The sequence below is a fragment of the Hyperolius riggenbachi genome, chromosome 11 (genome assembly GCF_040937935.1).
Source record: "Hyperolius riggenbachi isolate aHypRig1 chromosome 11, aHypRig1.pri, whole genome shotgun sequence".
In the NCBI taxonomy this organism is placed as follows: domain Eukaryota; kingdom Metazoa; phylum Chordata; class Amphibia; order Anura; family Hyperoliidae; genus Hyperolius; species Hyperolius riggenbachi.
In genome coordinates this window covers 98762568-98781843 of record NC_090656.1, presented here as the reverse complement: position 1 = coordinate 98781843, position 19276 = coordinate 98762568, and the positions used below count along the sequence as shown (strand labels likewise).

The 19276-nt window shown below is 39.4% G+C and overlaps 20 non-coding genes across 20 annotated transcripts; all 20 read right to left on the bottom strand.

Moving 5' to 3' along the window:
- Positions 1-44: 44 nt before the first annotated feature.
- TRNAT-AGU (transfer RNA threonine (anticodon AGU)) lies at positions 45-118 on the bottom strand. The gene has a single exon. It is a non-coding gene; the product is annotated as a tRNA-Thr (tRNA).
- Positions 119-739: 621 nt separating this feature from the next.
- TRNAT-AGU (transfer RNA threonine (anticodon AGU)) lies at positions 740-813 on the bottom strand. Its single transcript has one exon. It is a non-coding gene; the product is annotated as a tRNA-Thr (tRNA).
- Positions 814-1423: 610 nt separating this feature from the next.
- TRNAT-AGU (transfer RNA threonine (anticodon AGU)) lies at positions 1424-1497 on the bottom strand. The gene has a single exon. It is a non-coding gene; the product is annotated as a tRNA-Thr (tRNA).
- A 2004-nt stretch (positions 1498-3501) lies between these two features.
- Positions 3502-3575, bottom strand: TRNAT-AGU (transfer RNA threonine (anticodon AGU)). Its single transcript has one exon. It is a non-coding gene; the product is annotated as a tRNA-Thr (tRNA).
- A 621-nt stretch (positions 3576-4196) lies between these two features.
- Positions 4197-4270, bottom strand: TRNAT-AGU (transfer RNA threonine (anticodon AGU)). Its single transcript has one exon. It is a non-coding gene; the product is annotated as a tRNA-Thr (tRNA).
- A 621-nt stretch (positions 4271-4891) lies between these two features.
- Positions 4892-4965, bottom strand: TRNAT-AGU (transfer RNA threonine (anticodon AGU)). The gene has a single exon. It is a non-coding gene; the product is annotated as a tRNA-Thr (tRNA).
- A 620-nt stretch (positions 4966-5585) lies between these two features.
- On the bottom strand, positions 5586-5659 carry TRNAT-AGU (transfer RNA threonine (anticodon AGU)). Its single transcript has one exon. It is a non-coding gene; the product is annotated as a tRNA-Thr (tRNA).
- A 621-nt stretch (positions 5660-6280) lies between these two features.
- TRNAT-AGU (transfer RNA threonine (anticodon AGU)) lies at positions 6281-6354 on the bottom strand. The gene has a single exon. It is a non-coding gene; the product is annotated as a tRNA-Thr (tRNA).
- Positions 6355-7118: 764 nt separating this feature from the next.
- On the bottom strand, positions 7119-7192 carry TRNAT-AGU (transfer RNA threonine (anticodon AGU)). Its single transcript has one exon. It is a non-coding gene; the product is annotated as a tRNA-Thr (tRNA).
- A 621-nt stretch (positions 7193-7813) lies between these two features.
- Positions 7814-7887, bottom strand: TRNAS-ACU (transfer RNA serine (anticodon ACU)). The gene has a single exon. It is a non-coding gene; the product is annotated as a tRNA-Ser (tRNA).
- A 620-nt stretch (positions 7888-8507) lies between these two features.
- Positions 8508-8581, bottom strand: TRNAT-AGU (transfer RNA threonine (anticodon AGU)). The gene has a single exon. It is a non-coding gene; the product is annotated as a tRNA-Thr (tRNA).
- Positions 8582-9202: 621 nt separating this feature from the next.
- Positions 9203-9276, bottom strand: TRNAT-AGU (transfer RNA threonine (anticodon AGU)). Its single transcript has one exon. It is a non-coding gene; the product is annotated as a tRNA-Thr (tRNA).
- Positions 9277-9897: 621 nt separating this feature from the next.
- On the bottom strand, positions 9898-9971 carry TRNAT-AGU (transfer RNA threonine (anticodon AGU)). The gene has a single exon. It is a non-coding gene; the product is annotated as a tRNA-Thr (tRNA).
- A 622-nt stretch (positions 9972-10593) lies between these two features.
- On the bottom strand, positions 10594-10667 carry TRNAT-AGU (transfer RNA threonine (anticodon AGU)). The gene has a single exon. It is a non-coding gene; the product is annotated as a tRNA-Thr (tRNA).
- A 1315-nt stretch (positions 10668-11982) lies between these two features.
- On the bottom strand, positions 11983-12056 carry TRNAT-AGU (transfer RNA threonine (anticodon AGU)). The gene has a single exon. It is a non-coding gene; the product is annotated as a tRNA-Thr (tRNA).
- A 764-nt stretch (positions 12057-12820) lies between these two features.
- On the bottom strand, positions 12821-12894 carry TRNAT-AGU (transfer RNA threonine (anticodon AGU)). Its single transcript has one exon. It is a non-coding gene; the product is annotated as a tRNA-Thr (tRNA).
- Positions 12895-13515: 621 nt separating this feature from the next.
- Positions 13516-13589, bottom strand: TRNAT-AGU (transfer RNA threonine (anticodon AGU)). Its single transcript has one exon. It is a non-coding gene; the product is annotated as a tRNA-Thr (tRNA).
- Positions 13590-14905: 1316 nt separating this feature from the next.
- TRNAT-AGU (transfer RNA threonine (anticodon AGU)) lies at positions 14906-14979 on the bottom strand. The gene has a single exon. It is a non-coding gene; the product is annotated as a tRNA-Thr (tRNA).
- Positions 14980-15589: 610 nt separating this feature from the next.
- On the bottom strand, positions 15590-15663 carry TRNAT-AGU (transfer RNA threonine (anticodon AGU)). Its single transcript has one exon. It is a non-coding gene; the product is annotated as a tRNA-Thr (tRNA).
- A 2699-nt stretch (positions 15664-18362) lies between these two features.
- TRNAT-AGU (transfer RNA threonine (anticodon AGU)) lies at positions 18363-18436 on the bottom strand. Its single transcript has one exon. It is a non-coding gene; the product is annotated as a tRNA-Thr (tRNA).
- Positions 18437-19276: the final 840 nt, after the last annotated feature.

The following is a 19276-nucleotide window of genomic DNA, read 5'->3' as shown; positions in this document are numbered from 1 at the left end:
GATGTAAACAGCAGGCAATGACTTGGTGATAATAAGATGAGCAAAGGCACTGCTGAGAGCTGAACTCAGGATCTCCTGTTTACTAGACAGGCGCTTTAACCAACTAAGCCACAGCGCCCACATGCTGCAATACAGTTATTGGTTATTGTGGCACAGCACTCTTTTTTCTTTGCATTTGCATTCTCAGTTTTTTAACATTTTTTTTTCAATAGTTTTTCAGGCCTACTTTTCCCTGCCTAAGAGTATACACATAGTCCACCTAAAAGGGAATGGAAAACTTTTAGGACAAAATTGTTGAAAAGAATGTTGTGCAACTTCCAAAATATGATAATGAAAGCTGTGGCAAAACCAATGAGTTTTGTGCCACAGAAGCCAGTCACTATTATATTTCATGTAGGTGCTGTGGCTTAGTAATTAAGTTTTATACAATGTTTCTTATTGTAGAAGCAGCAATTTTACTTGAAGAAGTTTTGGCTAGGCAAGTGCGGGTTAAGCTCCCATCCATGTTGAGCATAGCATCCCAAAAGACTTGTTAGTGACCTTTACCTATTGTCAGAGATGGAAGGTAGTACATGAAACCAAACTGATAAGAAAATGTCTTTGTTCAGATGTGGTGGAAACAGTGGGCATAGGGAATGCAAGTTTCCTGTGAGCAAATATGGGTGAAGCTCAAAGACGTGATCCCGAAAATCTGGGATGTAAACAGCAGGCAATGACTTGGTGATAATAAGATGAGCAAAGGCACTGCTGAGAGTTGAACTCAGGATCTCCTGTTTACTAGACAGGCGCTTTAACCAACTAAGCCACAGCGCCCACATGCTGCACTACAGTTATTGGTTATTGTGGCACAGCACTCTTTTTTCTTTGCATTTGCATTCTCAGTTTTTTAACATTTTTTTTTCAATAGTTTTTCAGGCCTACTTTTCCCTGCCTAAGAGTATACACATAGTCCACCTAAAAGGGAATGGAAAACTTTTAGGACAAAATTGTTGAAAAGAATGTTGTGCAACTTCCAAAATATGATAATGAAAGCTGTGGCAAAACCAATGAGTTTTGTGCCACAGAAGCCAGTCACTATTATATTTCATGTAGGTGCTGTGACTTAGTAATTAAGTTTTATACAATGTTTCTTATTGTAGAAGCAGCAATTTTACTTGAAGAAGTTTTGGCTAGGCAAGTGCGGGTTAAGCTCCCATCCATGTTGAGCATAGCATCCCAAAAGACTTGTCAGTGACCTTTACCTATTGTCAGAGATGGAAGGTAGTACATCAAACCAAACTGATAAGAAAATGTCTTTGTTCAGTTGTGGTGGAAACAGTGGGCATAGCGAATGCAAGTTTCCTGTGAGCAAATATGGGTGAAGCTCAAAGACGTGATCCCGAAAATCTGGGATGTAAACAGCAGGCAATAATAAGATGAGCAAAGGCACTGCTGAGAGTTGAACTCAGGATCTCCTGTTTACTAGACAGGCGCTTTAACCAACTAAGCCACAGCGCCCATATGCTGCAATACAGTTATTGGTTATTGTGGCACAGCACTCTTTTTTCTTTGCATTTGCATTATCAGTTTTTTTAACATTTTTTTTTCAATAGTTTTTCAGGCCTACTTTTCCCTGCCTAAGAGTATACACATAGTCCACCTAAAAGGGAATGGAAAACTTTTAGGACAAAATTGTTGAAAAGAATGTTGTGCAACTTCCAAAATATGATAATGAAAGCTGTGGCAAAACCAATGAGTTTTGTGCTACAGAAGCCAGTCACTAATATATTTCATGTAGGTGCTGTGGCTTAGTAATTAAGTTTTATACAATGTTTCTTATTGTAGAAGCAGCAATTTTACTTGAAGAAGTTTTGGCTAGGCAAGTGCGGGTTAAGCTCCCATCCATGTTGAGCATAGCATCCCAAAAGACTTGTTAGTGACCTTTACCTATTGTCAGAGATGGAAGGTAGTACATGAAACCAAACTGATAAGAAAATGTCTTTGTTCAGATGTGGTGGAAACAGTGGGCATAGCGAATGCAAGTTTCCTGTGAGCAAATATGGGTGAAGCTCAAAGACGTGATCCCGAAAATCTGGGATGTAAACAGTAGGCAATGACTTGGTGATAATAAGATGAGCAAAGGCAGTGCTGAGAGTTCAACTCAGGATCTCCTGTTGACTAGACAAGCGCTTTAACCAACTAAGCCACAGCGCCCCCATGCTGCAATACAGTTACTGGTTATTGTGGCACAGCACTCTTTTTTCTTTGCATTTGCATTCTCAGTTTTTTAACATTTTTTTTTCAATAGTTTTTCAGGCCTACTTTTCCCTGCCTAAGAGTATACACATAGTCCACCTAAAAGGGAATGGAAAACTTTTAGGACAAAATTGTTGAAAAGAATGTTGTGCAACTTCCAAAATATGATAATGAAAGCTGTGGCAAAACCAATGAGTTTTGTGCCACAGAAGCCAGTCACTAATATATTTCATGTAGGTGCTGTGGCTTAGTAATTAAGTTTTATACAATGTTTCTTATTGTAGAAGCAGCAATTTTACTTGAAGAAGTTTTGGCTAGGCAAGTGCGGGTTAAGCTCCCATCCATGTTGAGCATAGCATCCCAAAAGACTTGTTAGTGACCTTTACCTATTGTCAGAGATGGAAGGTAGTACATCAAACCAAACTGATAAGAAAATGTCTTTGTTCAGATGTGGTGGAAACAGTGGGCATAGCGAATGCAAGTTTCCTGTGAGCAAATATGGGTGAAGCTCAAAGACGTGATCCCGAAAATCTGGGATGTAAACAGTAGGCAATGACTTGGTGATAATAAGATGAGCAAAGGCACTGCTGAGAGTTCAACTCAGGATCTCCTGTTTACTAGACAGGCGCTTTAACCAACTAAGCCACAGCGCCCACATGCTGCAATACAGTTATTGGTTATTGTGGCACAGCACTCTTTTTTCTTTGCATTTGCATTCTCAGTTTTTTAACATTTTTTTTTCAATAGTTTTTCAGGCCTACTTTTCCCTGCCTAAGAGTATACACATAGTCCACCTAAAAGGGAATGGAAAACTTTTAGGACAAAATTGTTGAAAAGAATGTTGTGCAACTTCCAAAATATGATAATGAAAGCTGTGGCAAAACCAATGAGTTTTGTGCCACAGAAGCCAGTCACTATTATATTTCATGTAGGTGCTGTGACTTAGTAATTAAGTTTTATACAATGTTTCTTATTGTAGAAGCAGCAATTTTACTTGAAGAAGTTTTGGCTAGGCAAGTGCGGGTTAAGCTCCCATCCATGTTGAGCATAGCATCCCAAAAGACTTGTCAGTGACCTTTACCTATTGTCAGAGATGGAAGGTAGTACATCAAACCAAACTGATAAGAAAATGTCTTTGTTCAGTTGTGGTGGAAACAGTGGGCATAGCGAATGCAAGTTTCCTGTGAGCAAATATGGGTGAAGCTCAAAGACGTGATCCCGAAAATCTGGGATGTAAACAGCAGGCAATAATAATAAAATGAGCAAAGGCACTGCTGAGAGTTGAACTCAGGATCTCCTGTTTACTAGACAGGCGCTTTAACCAACTAAGCCACAGCACCCACATGCTGCAATGCAGTTATTGGTTATTGTGGCACAGCACTCTTTTTTCTTTGCATTTGCATTCTCAGTTTTTTAACATTTTTTTTTCAATAGTTTTTCAGGCCTACTTTTCCCTGCCTAAGAGTATACACATAGTCCACCTAAAAGGGAATGGAAAACTTTTAGGACAAAATTGTTGAAAAGAATGTTGTGCAACTTCCAAAATATGATAATGAAAGCTGTGGCAAAACCAATGAGTTTTGTGCCACAGAAGCCAGTCACTATTATATTTCATGTAGGTGCTGTGACTTAGTAATTAAGTTTTATACAATGTTTCTTATTGTAGAAGCAGCAATTTTACTTGAAGAAGTTTTGGCTAGGCAAGTGTGGGTTAAGCTCCCATCCATGTTGAGCATAGCATCCCAAAAGACTTGTTAGTGACCTTTACCTATTGTCAGAGATGGAAGGTAGTACATCAAACCAAACTGATAAGAAAATGTCTTTGTTCAGATGTGGTGGAAACAGTGGGCATAGCGAATGCAAGTTTCCTGTGAGCAAATATGGGTGAAGCTCTAAGACGTGATTCCGAAAACCTGGGATGTAAACAGCAGGCAATGACTTGGTGATAATAAGATGAGCAAAGGCACTGCTGAGAGTTGAACTCAGGATCTCCTGTTTACTAGACAGGCGCTTTAACCAACTAAGCCACAGCGCCCACATGCTGCAATACAGTTATTGGTTATTGTGGCACAGCACTCTTTTTTCTTTGCATTTGCATTCTCAGTTTTTTAACATTTTTTTTTCAATAGTTTTTCAGGCCTACTTTTCCCTGCCTAAGAGTATACACATAGTCCACCTAAAAGGGAATGGAAAACTTTTAGGACAAAATTGTTGAAAAGAATGTTGTGCAACTTCCAAAATATGATAATGAAAGCTGTGGCAAAACCAATGAGTTTTGTGCCACAGAAGCCAGTCACTATTATATTTCATGTAGGTGCTGTGGCTTAGTAATTAAGTTTTATACAATGTTTCTTATTGTAGAAGCAGCAATTTTACTTGAAGAAGTTTTGGCTAGGCAAGTGCGGGTTAAGCTCCCATCCATGTTGAGCATAGCATCCCAAAAGACTTGTTAGTGACCTTTAGCTATTGTCAGAGATGGAAGGTAGTACATCAAACCAAACTGATAAGAAAATGTCTTTGTTCAGATGTGGTGGAAACAGTGGGCATAGCGAATGCAAGTTTCCTGTGAGCAAATAAGGGTGAAGCTCTAAGACGTGATTCCGAAAATCTGGGATGTAAACAGCAGGCAATGACTTGGTGATAATAAGATGAGCAAAGGCACTGCTGAGAGTTGAACTCAGGATCTCCTGTTTACTAGACAGGCGCTTTAACCAACTAAGCCACAGCGCCCACATGCTGCAATGCAGTTATTGGTTATTGTGGCACAGCACTCTTTTTTCTTTGCATTTGCATTCTCAGTTTTTTAACATTTTTTTTCAATAGTTTTTCAGGCCTACTTTTCCCTGCCTAAGAGTATACACATAGTCCACCTAAAAGGGAATGGAAAACTTTTAGGACAAAATTGTTGAAAAGAATGTTGTGCAACTTCCAAAATATGATAATGAAAGCTGTGGCAAAACCAATGAGTTTTGCGCCACAGAAGCCAGTCACTATTATATTTCATGTAGGTGCTGTGGCTTAGTAATTAAGTTTTATACAATGTTTCTTATTGTAGAAGCAGCAATTTTACTTGAAGAAGTTTTGGCTAGGCAAGTGCGGGTTAAGCTCCCATCCATATTGAGCATAGCATCCCAAAAGACTTGTTAGTGACCTTTACCTATTGTCAGAGATGGAAGGTAGTACATCAAACCAAACTGATAAGAAAATGTCTTTGTTCAGATGTGGTGGAAACAGTGGGCATAGGGAATGCAAGTTTCCTGTGAGCAAATATGGGTGAAGCTCAAAGACGTGATCCCGAAAATCTGGGATGTAAACAGCAGGCAATGACTTGGTGATAATAAGATGAGCAAAGGCACTGCTGAGAGTTGAACTCAGGATCTCCTGTTTACTAGACAGGCGCTTTAACCAACTAAGCCACAGCACCCACATGCTGCAATACAGTTACTGGTTATTGTGGCACAGCACTCTTTTTTCTTTGCATTTGCATTCTCAGTTTTTTAACATTTTTTTTTCAATAGTTTTTCAGGCCTACTTTTCCCTGCCTAAGAGTATACACATAGTCCACCTAAAAGGGAATGGAAAACTTTTAGGACAAAATTGTTGAAAAGAATGTTGTGCAACTTCCAAAATATGATAATGAAAGCTGTGGCAAAACCAATGAGTTTTGTGCCACAGAAGCCAGTCACTATTATATTTCATGTAGGTGCTGTGGCTTAGTAATTAAGTTTTATACAATGTTTCTTATTGTAGAAGCAGCAATTTTACTTGAAGAAGTTTTGGCTAGGCAAGTGCGGGTTAAGCTCCCATCCATGTTGAGCATAGCATCCCAAAAGACTTGTTAGTGACCTTTACCTATTGTCAGAGATGGAAGGTAGTACATCAAACCAAACTGATAAGAAAATGTCTTTGTTCAGATGTGGTGGAAACAGTGGGCATAGCGAATGCAAGTTTCCTGTGAGCAAATATGGGTGAAGCTCTAAGACGTGATTCCGAAAATCTGGGATGTAAACAGCAGGCAATGACTTGGTGATAATAAGATGAGCAAAGGCACTGCTGAGAGTTGAACTCAGGATCTCCTGTTTACTAGACAGGCGCTTTAACCAACTAAGCCACAGCACCCACATGCTGCAATACAGTTATTGGTTATTGTGGCACAGCACTCTTTTTTCTTTGCATTTGCATTCTCAGTTTTTTAACATTTTTTTTCAATAGTTTTTCAGGCCTACTTTTCCCTGCCTAAGAGTATACACATAGTCCACCTAAAAGGGAATGGAAAACTTTTAGGACAAAATTGTTGAAAAGAATGTTGTGCAACTTCCAAAATATGATAATGAAAGCTGTGGCAAAACCAATAAGTTTTGTGCCACAGAAGCCAGTCACTATTATATTTCATGTAGGTGCTGTGACTTAGTAATTAAGTTTTATACAATGTTTCCTATTGTAGAAGCAGCAATTGGTACTTATCCGTTAGCCGGGCGCATCCGGCAGGTGGCGACAAAACTCCACCAGAGTTACATCTTTCCCTACTATCCATGTCGGCCTGGAGGGGGGAATACTAATTAGCGCCACCTGCCGGATGCGCCCGGCTAACGGATAAGTACCCAGCAATTTTACTTGAAGAAGTTTTGGCTAGGCAAGTGCGGGTTAAGCTCCCATCCATGTTGAGCATAGCATCCCAAAAGACTTGTTAGTGACCTTTACCTATTGTCAGAGATGGAAGGTAGTACATCAAACCAAACTGATAAGAAAATGTCTTTGTTCAGTTGTGGTGGAAACAGTGGGCATAGCGAATGCAAATTTCCTGTGAGCAAATATGGGTGAAGCTCAAAGACGTGATCCCGAAAATCTGGGATGTAAACAGCAGGCAATAATAAGATGAGCAAAGGCACTGCTGAGAGTTGAACTCAGGATCTCCTGTTTACTAGACAGGCGCTTTAACCAACTAAGCCACAGCGCCCACATGCTGCAATACAGTTATTGGTTATTGTGGCACAGCACTCTTTTTTCTTTGCATTTGCATTCTCAGTTTTTTAACATTTTTTTTTCAATAGTTTTTCAGGCCTACTTTTCCCTGCCTAAGAGTATACACATAGTCCACCTAAAAGGGAATGGAAAACTTTTAGGACAAAATTGTTGAAAAGAATGTTGTGCAACTTCCAAAATATGATAATGAAAGCTGTGGCAAAACCAATGAGTTTTGTGCCACAGAAGCCAGTCACTATTATATTTCATGTAGGTGCTGTGGCTTAGTAATTAAGTTTTATACAATGTTTCTTATTGTAGAAGCAGCAATTTTACTTGAAGAAGTTTTGGCTAGGCAAGTGCGGGTTAAGCTCCCATCCATGTTGAGCATAGCATCCCAAAAGACTTGTTAGTGACCTTTACCTATTGTCAGAGATGGAAGGTAGTACATCAAACCAAACTGATAAGAAAATGTCTATGTTCAGATGTGGTGGAAACAGTGGGCATAGTGAATGCAAGTTTCCTGTGAGCAAATATGGGTGAAGCTCTAAGACGTGATTCCGAAAACCTGGGATGTAAACAGCAGGCAATGACTTGGTGATAATAAGATGAGCAAAGGCACTGCTGAGAGTTGAACTCAGGACCTCCTGTTTAGTAGACAGGCGCTTTAACCAACTAAGCCACAGCACCCACATGCTGCAATACAGTTATTGGTTATTGTGGCACAGCACTCTTTTTTCTTTGCATTTGCATTCTCAGTTTTTTAACATTTTTTTTTCAATAGTTTTTCAGGCCTACTTTTCCCTGCCTAAGAGTATACACATAGTCCACCTAAAAGGGAATGGAAAACTTTTAGGACAAAATTGTTGAAAAGAATGTTGTGCAACTTCCAAAATATGATAATGAAAGCTGTGGCAAAACCAATGAGTTTTGTGCCACAGAAGCAGTCACTATTATATTTCATGTAGGTGCTGTGGCTTAGTAATTAAGTTTTATACAATGTTTCTTATTGTAGAAGCAGCAATTTTACTTGAAGAAGTTTTGGCTAGGCAAGTGCGGGTTAAGCTCCCATCCATGTTGAGCATAGCATCCCAAAAGACTTGTTAGTGACCTTTACCTATTGTCAGAGATGGAAGGTAGTACATCAAACCAAACTGATAAGAAAATGTCTTTGTTCAGATGTGGTGGAAACAGTGGGCATAGCGAATGCAAGTTTCCTGTGAGCAAATATGGGTGAAGCTCTAAGACGTGATTCCGAAAATCTGGGATGTAAACAGCAGGCAATGACTTGGTGATAATAAGATGAGCAAAGGCACTGCTGAGAGTTGAACTCAGGATCTCCTGTTTACTAGACAGGCGCTTTAACCAACTAAGCCACAGCGCCCACATGCTGCAATACAGTTATTGGTTATTGTGGCACAGCACTCTTTTTTCTTTGCATTTGCATTCTCAGTTTTTTAACATTTTTTTTTCAATAGTTTTTCAGGCCTACTTTTCCCTGCCTAAGAGTATACACATAGTCCACCTAAAAGGGAATGGAAAACTTTTAGGACAAAATTGTTGAAAAGAATGTTGTGCAACTTCCAAAATATGATAATGAAAGCTGTGGCAAAACCAATGAGTTTTGTGCCACAGAAGCCAGTCACTATTATATTTCATGTAGGTGCTGTGACTTAGTAATTAAGTTTTATACAATGTTTCTTATTGTAGAAGCAGCAATTTTACTTGAAGAAGTTTTGGCTAGGCAAGTGCGGGTTAAGCTCCCATCCATGTTGAGCATAGCATCCCAAAAGACTTGTTAGTGACCTTTACCTATTGTCAGAGATGGAAGGTAGTACATGAAACCAAACTGATAAGAAAATGTCTTTGTTCAGATGTGGTGGAAACAGTGGGCATAGCGAATGCAAGTTTCCTGTGAGCAAATATGGGTGAAGCTCAAAGACGTGATCCCGAAAATCTGGGATGTAAACAGCAGGCAATGACTTGGTGATAATAAGATGAGCAAAGGCACTGCTGAGAGTTGAACTCAGGATCTCCTGTTTACTAGACAGGCGCTTTAACCAACTAAGCCACAGCGCCCACATGCTGCAATACAGTTATTGGTTATTGTGGCACAGCACTCTTTTTTCTTTGCATTTGCATTCTCAGTTTTTTAACATTTTTTTTTCAATAGTTTTTCAGGCCTACTTTTCCCTGCCTAAGAGTATACACATAGTCCACCTAAAAGGGAATGGAAAACTTTTAGGACAAAATTGTTGAAAAGAATGTTGTGCAACTTCCAAAATATGATAATGAAAGCTGTGGCAAAACCAATGAGTTTTGTGCCACAGAAGCCAGTCACTATTATATTTCATGTAGGTGCTGTGACTTAGTAATTAAGTTTTATACAATGTTTCTTATTGTAGAAGCAGCAATTTTACTTGAAGAAGTTTTGGCTAGGCAAGTGCGGGTTAAGCTCCCATCCATGTTGAGCATAGCATCCCAAAAGACTTGTTAGTGACCTTTACCTATTGTCAGAGATGGAAGGTAGTACATGAAACCAAACTGATAAGAAAATGTCTTTGTTCAGATGTGGTGGAAACAGTGGGCATAGCGAATGCAAGTTTCCTGTGAGCAAATATGGGTGAAGCTCAAAGACGTGATCCCGAAAATCTGGGATGTAAACAGCAGGCAATGACTTGGTGATAATAAGATGAGCAAAGGCACTGCTGAGAGTTGAACTCAGGATCTCCTGTTTACTAGACAGGCGCTTTAACCAACTAAGCCACAGCGCCCACATGCTGCAATACAGTTATTGGTTATTGTGGCACAGCACTCTTTTTTCTTTGCATTTGCATTCTCAGTTTTTTAACATTTTTTTTTTCAATAGTTTTTCAGGCCTACTTTTCCCTGCCTAAGAGTATACACATAGTCCACCTAAAAGGGAATGGAAAACTTTTAGGACAAAATTGTTGAAAATAATGTTGTGCAACTTCCAAAATATGATAATGAAAGCTGTGGCAAAACCAATGAGTTTTGTGCCACAGAAGCCAGTCACTATTATATTTCATGTAGGTGCTGTGGCTTAGTAATTAAGTTTTATACAATGTTTCTTATTGTAGAAGCAGCAATTTTACTTGAAGAAGTTTTGGCTAGGCAAGTGCGGGTTAAGCTCCCATCCATGTTGAGCATAGCATCCCAAAAGACTTGTTAGTGACCTTTACCTATTGTCAGAGATGGAAGGTAGTACATCAAACCAAACTGATAAGAAAATGTCTTTGTTCAGATGTGGTGGAAACAGTGGGCATAGCGAATGCAAGTTTCCTGTGAGCAAATAAGGGTGAAGCTCTAAGACGTGATTCCGAAAATCTGGGATGTAAACAGCAGGCAATGACTTGGTGATAATAAGATGAGCAAAGGCACTGCTGAGAGTTGAACTCAGGATCTCCTGTTTACTAGACAGGCGCTTTAACCAACTAAGCCACAGCGCCCACATGCTGCAATGCAGTTATTGGTTATTGTGGCACAGCACTCTTTTTTCTTTGCATTTGCATTCTCAGTTTTTTAACATTTTTTTTCAATAGTTTTTCAGGCCTACTTTTCCCTGCCTAAGAGTATACACATAGTCCACCTAAAAGGGAATGGAAAACTTTTAGGACAAAATTGTTGAAAAGAATGTTGTGCAACTTCCAAAATATGATAATGAAAGCTGTGGCAAAACCAATGAGTTTTGCGCCACAGAAGCCAGTCACTATTATATTTCATGTAGGTGCTGTGGCTTAGTAATTAAGTTTTATACAATGTTTCTTATTGTAGAAGCAGCAATTTTACTTGAAGAAGTTTTGGCTAGGCAAGTGCGGGTTAAGCTCCCATCCATATTGAGCATAGCATCCCAAAAGACTTGTTAGTGACCTTTACCTATTGTCAGAGATGGAAGGTAGTACATCAAACCAAACTGATAAGAAAATGTCTTTGTTCAGATGTGGTGGAAACAGTGGGCATAGGGAATGCAAGTTTCCTGTGAGCAAATATGGGTGAAGCTCAAAGACGTGATCCCGAAAATCTGGGATGTAAACAGCAGGCAATGACTTGGTGATAATAAGATGAGCAAAGGCACTGCTGAGAGTTGAACTCAGGATGTCCTGTTTACTAGACAGGCGCTTTAACCAACTAAGCCACAGCACCCACATGCTGCAATACAGTTACTGGTTATTGTGGCACAGCACTCTTTTTTCTTTGCATTTGCATTCTCAGTTTTTTAACATTTTTTTTTCAATAGTTTTTCAGGCCTACTTTTCCCTGCCTAAGAGTATACACATAGTCCACCTAAAAGGGAATGGAAAACTTTTAGGACAAAATTGTTGAAAAGAATGTTGTGCAACTTCCAAAATATGATAATGAAAGCTGTGGCAAAACCAATGAGTTTTGTGCCACAGAAGCCAGTCACTATTATATTTCATGTAGGTGCTGTGGCTTAGTAATTAAGTTTTATACAATGTTTCTTATTGTAGAAGCAGCAATTTTACTTGAAGAAGTTTTGGCTAGGCAAGTGCGGGTTAAGCTCCCATCCATGTTGAGCATAGCATCCCAAAAGACTTGTTAGTGACCTTTACCTATTGTCAGAGATGGAAGGTAGTACATCAAACCAAACTGATAAGAAAATGTCTTTGTTCAGATGTGGTGGAAACAGTGGGCATAGCGAATGCAAGTTTCCTGTGAGCAAATATGGGTGAAGCTCTAAGACGTGATTCCGAAAATCTGGGATGTAAACAGCAGGCAATGACTTGGTGATAATAAGATGAGCAAAGGCACTGCTGAGAGTTGAACTCAGGATCTCCTGTTTACTAGACAGGCGCTTTAACCAACTAAGCCACAGCACCCACATGCTGCAATACAGTTATTGGTTATTGTGGCACAGCACTCTTTTTTCTTTGCATTTGCATTCTCAGTTTTTTAACATTTTTTTTCAATAGTTTTTCAGGCCTACTTTTCCCTGCCTAAGAGTATACACATAGTCCACCTAAAAGGGAATGGAAAACTTTTAGGACAAAATTGTTGAAAAGAATGTTGTGCAACTTCCAAAATATGATAATGAAAGCTGTGGCAAAACCAATAAGTTTTGTGCCACAGAAGCCAGTCACTATTATATTTCATGTAGGTGCTGTGACTTAGTAATTAAGTTTTATACAATGTTTCCTATTGTAGAAGCAGCAATTGGTACTTATCCGTTAGCCGGGCGCATCCGGCAGGTGGCGACAAAACTCCACCAGAGTTACATCTTTCCCTACTATCCATGTCGGCCTGGAGGGGGGAATACTAATTAGCGCCACCTGCCGGATGCGCCCGGCTAACGGATAAGTACCCAGCAATTTTACTTGAAGAAGTTTTGGCTAGGCAAGTGCGGGTTAAGCTCCCATCCATGTTGAGCATAGCATCCCAAAAGACTTGTTAGTGACCTTTACCTATTGTCAGAGATGGAAGGTAGTACATCAAACCAAACTGATAAGAAAATGTCTTTGTTCAGTTGTGGTGGAAACAGTGGGCATAGCGAATGCAAATTTCCTGTGAGCAAATATGGGTGAAGCTCAAAGACGTGATCCCGAAAATCTGGGATGTAAACAGCAGGCAATAATAAGATGAGCAAAGGCACTGCTGAGAGTTGAACTCAGGATCTCCTGTTTACTAGACAGGCGCTTTAACCAACTAAGCCACAGCGCCCACATGCTGCAATACAGTTATTGGTTATTGTGGCACAGCACTCTTTTTTCTTTGCATTTGCATTCTCAGTTTTTTAACATTTTTTTTTCAATAGTTTTTCAGGCCTACTTTTCCCTGCCTAAGAGTATACACATAGTCCACCTAAAAGGGAATGGAAAACTTTTAGGACAAAATTGTTGAAAAGAATGTTGTGCAACTTCCAAAATATGATAATGAAAGCTGTGGCAAAACCAATGAGTTTTGTGCCACAGAAGCCAGTCACTATTATATTTCATGTAGGTGCTGTGGCTTAGTAATTAAGTTTTATACAATGTTTCTTATTGTAGAAGCAGCAATTTTACTTGAAGAAGTTTTGGCTAGGCAAGTGCGGGTTAAGCTCCCATCCATGTTGAGCATAGCATCCCAAAAGACTTGTTAGTGACCTTTACCTATTGTCAGAGATGGAAGGTAGTACATCAAACCAAACTGATAAGAAAATGTCTTTGTTCAGATGTGGTGGAAACAGTGGGCATAGTGAATGCAAGTTTCCTGTGAGCAAATATGGGTGAAGCTCAAAGACGTGATCCTGAAAATCTGGGATGTAAACAGCAGGCAATGACTTGGTGATAATAAGATGAGCAAAGGCACTGCTGAGAGCTGAACTCAGGATCTCCTGTTTACTAGACAGGCGCTTTAACCAACTAAGCCACAGCGCCCACATGCTGCAATACAGTTATTGGTTATTGTGGCACAGCACTCTTTTTTCTTTGCATTTGCATTCTCAGTTTTTTAACATTTTTTTTTCAATAGTTTTTCAGGCCTACTTTTCCCTGCCTAAGAGTATACACATAGTCCACCTAAAAGGGAATGGAAAACTTTTAGGACAAAATTGTTGAAAAGAATGTTGTGCAACTTCCAAAATATGATAATGAAAGCTGTGGCAAAACCAATGAGTTTTGTGCCACAGAAGCCAGTCACTATTATATTTCATGTAGGTGCTGTGGCTTAGTAATTAAGTTTTATACAATGTTTCTTATTGTAGAAGCAGCAATTTTACTTGAAGAAGTTTTGGCTAGGCAAGTGCGGGTTAAGCTCCCATCCATGTTGAGCATAGCATCCCAAAAGACTTGTTAGTGACCTTTACCTATTGTCAGAGATGGAAGGTAGTACATCAAACCAAACTGATAAGAAAATGTCTTTGTTCAGATGTGGTGGAAACAGTGGGCATAGTGAATGCAAGTTTCCTGTGAGCAAATATGGGTGAAGCTCAAAGACGTGATCCTGAAAATCTGGGATGTAAACAGCAGGCAATGACTTGGTGATAATAAGATGAGCAAAGGCACTGCTGAGAGCTGAACTCAGGATCTCCTGTTTACTAGACAGGCGCTTTAACCAACTAAGCCACAGCGCCCACATGCTGCAATACAGTTATTGGTTATTGTGGCACAGCACTCTTTTTTCTTTGCATTTGCATTCTCAGTTTTTTAACATTTTTTTTTCAATAGTTTTTCAGGCCTACTTTTCCCTGCCTAAGAGTATACACATAGTCCACCTAAAAGGGAATGGAAAACTTTTAGGACAAAATTGTTGAAAAGAATGTTGTGCAACTTCCAAAATATGATAATGAAAGCTGTGGCAAAACCAATGAGTTTTGTGCCACAGAAGCCAGTCACTATTATATTTCATGTAGGTGCTGTGGCTTAGTAATTAAGTTTTATACAATGTTTCTTATTGTAGAAGCAGCAATTTTACTTGAAGAAGTTTTGGCTAGGCAAGTGCGGGTTAAGCTCCCATCCATGTTGAGCATAGCATCCCAAAAGACTTGTTAGTGACCTTTACCTATTGTCAGAGATGGAAGGTAGTACATGAAACCAAACTGATAAGAAAATGTCTTTGTTCAGATGTGGTGGAAACAGTGGGCATAGGGAATGCAAGTTTCCTGTGAGCAAATATGGGTGAAGCTCAAAGACGTGATCCCGAAAATCTGGGATGTAAACAGCAGGCAATGACTTGGTGATAATAAGATGAGCAAAGGCACTGCTGAGAGTTGAACTCAGGATCTCCTGTTTACTAGACAGGCGCTTTAACCAACTAAGCCACAGCGCCCACATGCTGCAATACAGTTATTGGTTATTGTGGCACAGCACTCTTTTTTCTTTGCATTTGCATTCTCAGTTTTTTAACATTTTTTTTTCAATAGTTTTTCAGGCCTACTTTTCCCTGCCTAAGAGTATACACATAGTCCACCTAAAAGGGAATGGAAAACTTTTAGGACAAAATTGTTGAAAAGAATGTTGTGCAACTTCCAAAATATGATAATGAAAGCTGTGGCAAAACCAATGAGTTTTGTGCCACAGAAGCCAGTCACTATTATATTTCATGTAGGTGCTGTGACTTAGTAATTAAGTTTTATACAATGTTTCTTATTGTAGAAGCAGCAATTTTACTTGAAGAAGTTTTGGCTAGGCAAGTGCGGGTTAAGCTCCCATCCATGTTGAGCATAGCATCCCAAAAGACTTGTCAGTGACCTTTACCTATTGTCAGAGATGGAAGGTAGTACATCAAACCAAACTGATAAGAAAATGTCTTTGTTCAGTTGTGGTGGAAACAGTGGGCATAGCGAATGCAAGTTTCCTGTGAGCAAATATGGGTGAAGCTCAAAGACGTGATCCCGAAAATCTGGGATGTAAACAGCAGGCAATAATAAGATGAGCAAAGGCACTGCTGAGAGTTGAACTCAGGATCTCCTGTTTACTAGACAGGCGCTTTAACCAACTAAGCCACAGCGCCCACATGCTGCAATACAGTTATTGGTTATTGTGGCACAGCACTCTTTTTTCTTTGCATTTGCATTATCAGTTTTTTTAACATTTTTTTTTCAATAGTTTTTCAGGCCTACTTTTCCCTGCCTAAGAGTATACACATAGTCCACCTAAAAGGGAATGGAAAACTTTTAGGACAAAATTGTTGAAAAGAATGTTGTGCAACTTCCAAAATATGATAATGAAAGCTGTGGCAAAACCAATGAGTTTTGTGCCACAGAAGCCAGTCACTAATATATTTCATGTAGGTGCTGTGGCTTAGTAATTAAGTTTTATACAATGTTTCTTATTGTAGAAGCAGCAATTTTACTTGAAGAAGTTTTGGCTAGGCAAGTGCGGGTTAAGCTCCCATCCATGTTGAGCATAGCATCCCAAAAGACTTGTTAGTGACCTTTACCTATTGTCAGAGATGGAAGGTAGTACATGAAACCAAACTGATAAGAAAATGTCTTTGTTCAGATGTGGTGGAAACAGTGGGCATAGCGAATGCAAGTTTCCTGTGAGCAAATATGGGTGAAGCTCAAAGACGTGATCCCGAAAATCTGGGATGTAAACAGTAGGCAATGACTTGGTGATAATAAGATGAGCAAAGGCAGTGCTGAGAGTTCAACTCAGGATCTCCTGTTGACTAGACAAGCGCTTTAACCAACTAAGCCACAGCGCCCCCATGCTGCAATACAGTTACTGGTTATTGTGGCACAGCACTCTTTTTTCTTTGCATTTGCATTCTCAGTTTTTTAACATTTTTTTTTCAATAGTTTTTCAGGCCTACTTTTCCCTGCCTAAGAGTATACACATAGTCCACCTAAAAGGGAATGGAAAACTTTTAGGACAAAATTGTTGAAAAGAATGTTGTGCAACTTCCAAAATATGATAATGAAAGCTGTGGCAAAACCAATGAGTTTTGTGCCACAGAAGCCAGTCACTAATATATTTCATGTAGGTGCTGTGGCTTAGTAATTAAGTTTTATACAATGTTTCTTATTGTAGAAGCAGCAATTTTACTTGAAGAAGTTTTGGCTAGGCAAGTGCGGGTTAAGCTCCCATCCATGTTGAGCATAGCATCCCAAAAGACTTGTTAGTGACCTTTACCTATTGTCAGAGATGGAAGGTAGTACATCAAACCAAACTGATAAGAAAATGTCTTTGTTCAGATGTGGTGGAAACAGTGGGCATAGCGAATGCAAGTTTCCTGTGAGCAAATATGGGTGAAGCTCAAAGACGTGATCCCGAAAATCTGGGATGTAAACAGTAGGCAATGACTTGGTGATAATAAGATGAGCAAAGGCACTGCTGAGAGTTCAACTCAGGATCTCCTGTTTACTAGACAGGCGCTTTAACCAACTAAGCCACAGCGCCCACATGCTGCAATACAGTTATTGGTTATTGTGGCACAGCACTCTTTTTTCTTTGCATTTGCATTCTCAGTTTTTTAACATTTTTTTTTCAATAGTTTTTCAGGCCTACTTTTCCCTGCCTAAGAGTATACACATAGTCCACCTAAAAGGGAATGGAAAACTTTTAGGACAAAATTGTTGAAAAGAATGTTGTGCAACTTCCAAAATATGATAATGAAAGCTGTGGCAAAACCAATGAGTTTTGTGCCACAGAAGCCAGTCACTATTATATTTCATGTAGGTGCTGTGACTTAGTAATTAAGTTTTATACAATGTTTCTTATTGTAGAAGCAGCAATTTTACTTGAAGAAGTTTTGGCTAGGCAAGTGCGGGTTAAGCTCCCATCCATGTTGAGCATAGCATCCCAAAAGACTTGTCAGTGACCTTTACCTATTGTCAGAGATGGAAGGTAGTACATCAAACCAAACTGATAAGAAAATGTCTTTGTTCAGTTGTGGTGGAAACAGTGGGCATAGCGAATGCAAGTTTCCTGTGAGCAAATATGGGTGAAGCTCAAAGACGTGATCCCGAAAATCTGGGATGTAAACAGCAGGCAATAATAATAAAATGAGCAAAGGCACTGCTGAGAGTTGAACTCAGGATCTCCTGTTTACTAGACAGGCGCTTTAAGCAACTAAGCCACAGCACCCACATGCTGCAATGCAGTTATTGGTTATTGTGGCACAGCACTCTTTTTTCTTTGCATTTGCATTGTCAGTTTTTTAACATTTTTTTTTCAATAGTTTTTCAGGCCTACTTTTCCCTGCCTAAGAGTATACACATAGTCCACCTAAAAGGGAATGGAAAACTTTTAGGACAAAATTGTTGAAAAGAATGTTGTGCAACTTCCAAAATATGATAATGAAAGCTGTGGCAAAACCAATGAGTTTTGTGCCACAGAAGCCAGTCACTATTATATTTCATGTAGGTGCTGTGACTTAGTAATTAAGTTTTATACAATGTTTCTTATTGTAGAAGCAGCAATTTTACTTGAAGAAGTTTTGGCTAGGCAAGTGTGGGTTAAGCTCCCATCCATGTTGAGCATAGCATCCCAAAAGACTTGTTAGTGACCTTTACCTATTGTCAGAGATGGAAGGTAGTACATCAAACCAAACTGATAAGAAAATGTCTTTGTTCAGATGTGGTGGAAACAGTGGGCATAGCGAATGCAAGTTTCCTGTGAGCAAATATGGGTGAAGCTCTAAGACGTGATTCCGAAAACCTGGGATGTAAACAGCAGGCAATGACTTGGTGATAATAAGATGAGCAAAGGCACTGCTGAGAGTTGAACTCAGGATCTCCTGTTTACTAGACAGGCGCTTTAACCAACTAAGCCACAGCGCCCACGTGCTGCAATACAGTTATTGGTTATTGTGGCACAGCACTCTTTTTTCTTTGCATTTGCATTCTCAGTTTTTTAACATTTTTTTTTCAATAGTTTTTCAGGCCTACTTTTCCCTGCCTAAGAGTATACACATAGTCCACCTAAAAGGGAATGGAAAACTTTTAGGACAAAATTGTTGAAAAGAATGTTGTGCAACTTCCAAAATATGATAATGAAAGCTGTGGCAAAACCAATGAGTTTTGTGCCACAGAAGCCAGTCACTATTATATTTCATGTAGGTGCTGTGGCTTAGTAATTAAGTTTTATACAATGTTTCTTATTGTAGAAGCAGCAATTTTACTTGAAGAAGTTTTGGCTAGGCAAGTGCGGGTTAAGCTCCCATCCATGTTGAGCATAGCATCCCAAAAGACTTGTTAGTGACCTTTACCTATTGTCAGAGATGGAAGGTAGTACATCAAACCAAACTGATAAGAAAATGTCTTTGTTCAGATGTGGTGGAAACAGTGGGCATAGCGAATGCAAGTTTCCTGTGAGCAAATAGGGGTGAAGCTCTAAGACGTGATTCCGAAAATCTGGGATGTAAACAGCAGGCAATGACTTGGTGATAATAAGATGAGCAAAGGCACTGCTGAGAGTTGAACTCAGGATCTCCTGTTTACTAGACAGGCGCTTTAACAAACTAAGCCACAGCGCCCACATGCTGCAATGCAGTTATTGGTTATTGTGGCACAGCACTCTTTTTTCTTTGCATTTGCATTCTCAGTTTTTTAACATTTTTTTTCAATAGTTTTTCAGGCCTACTTTTCCCTGCCTAAGAGTATACACATAGTCCACCTAAA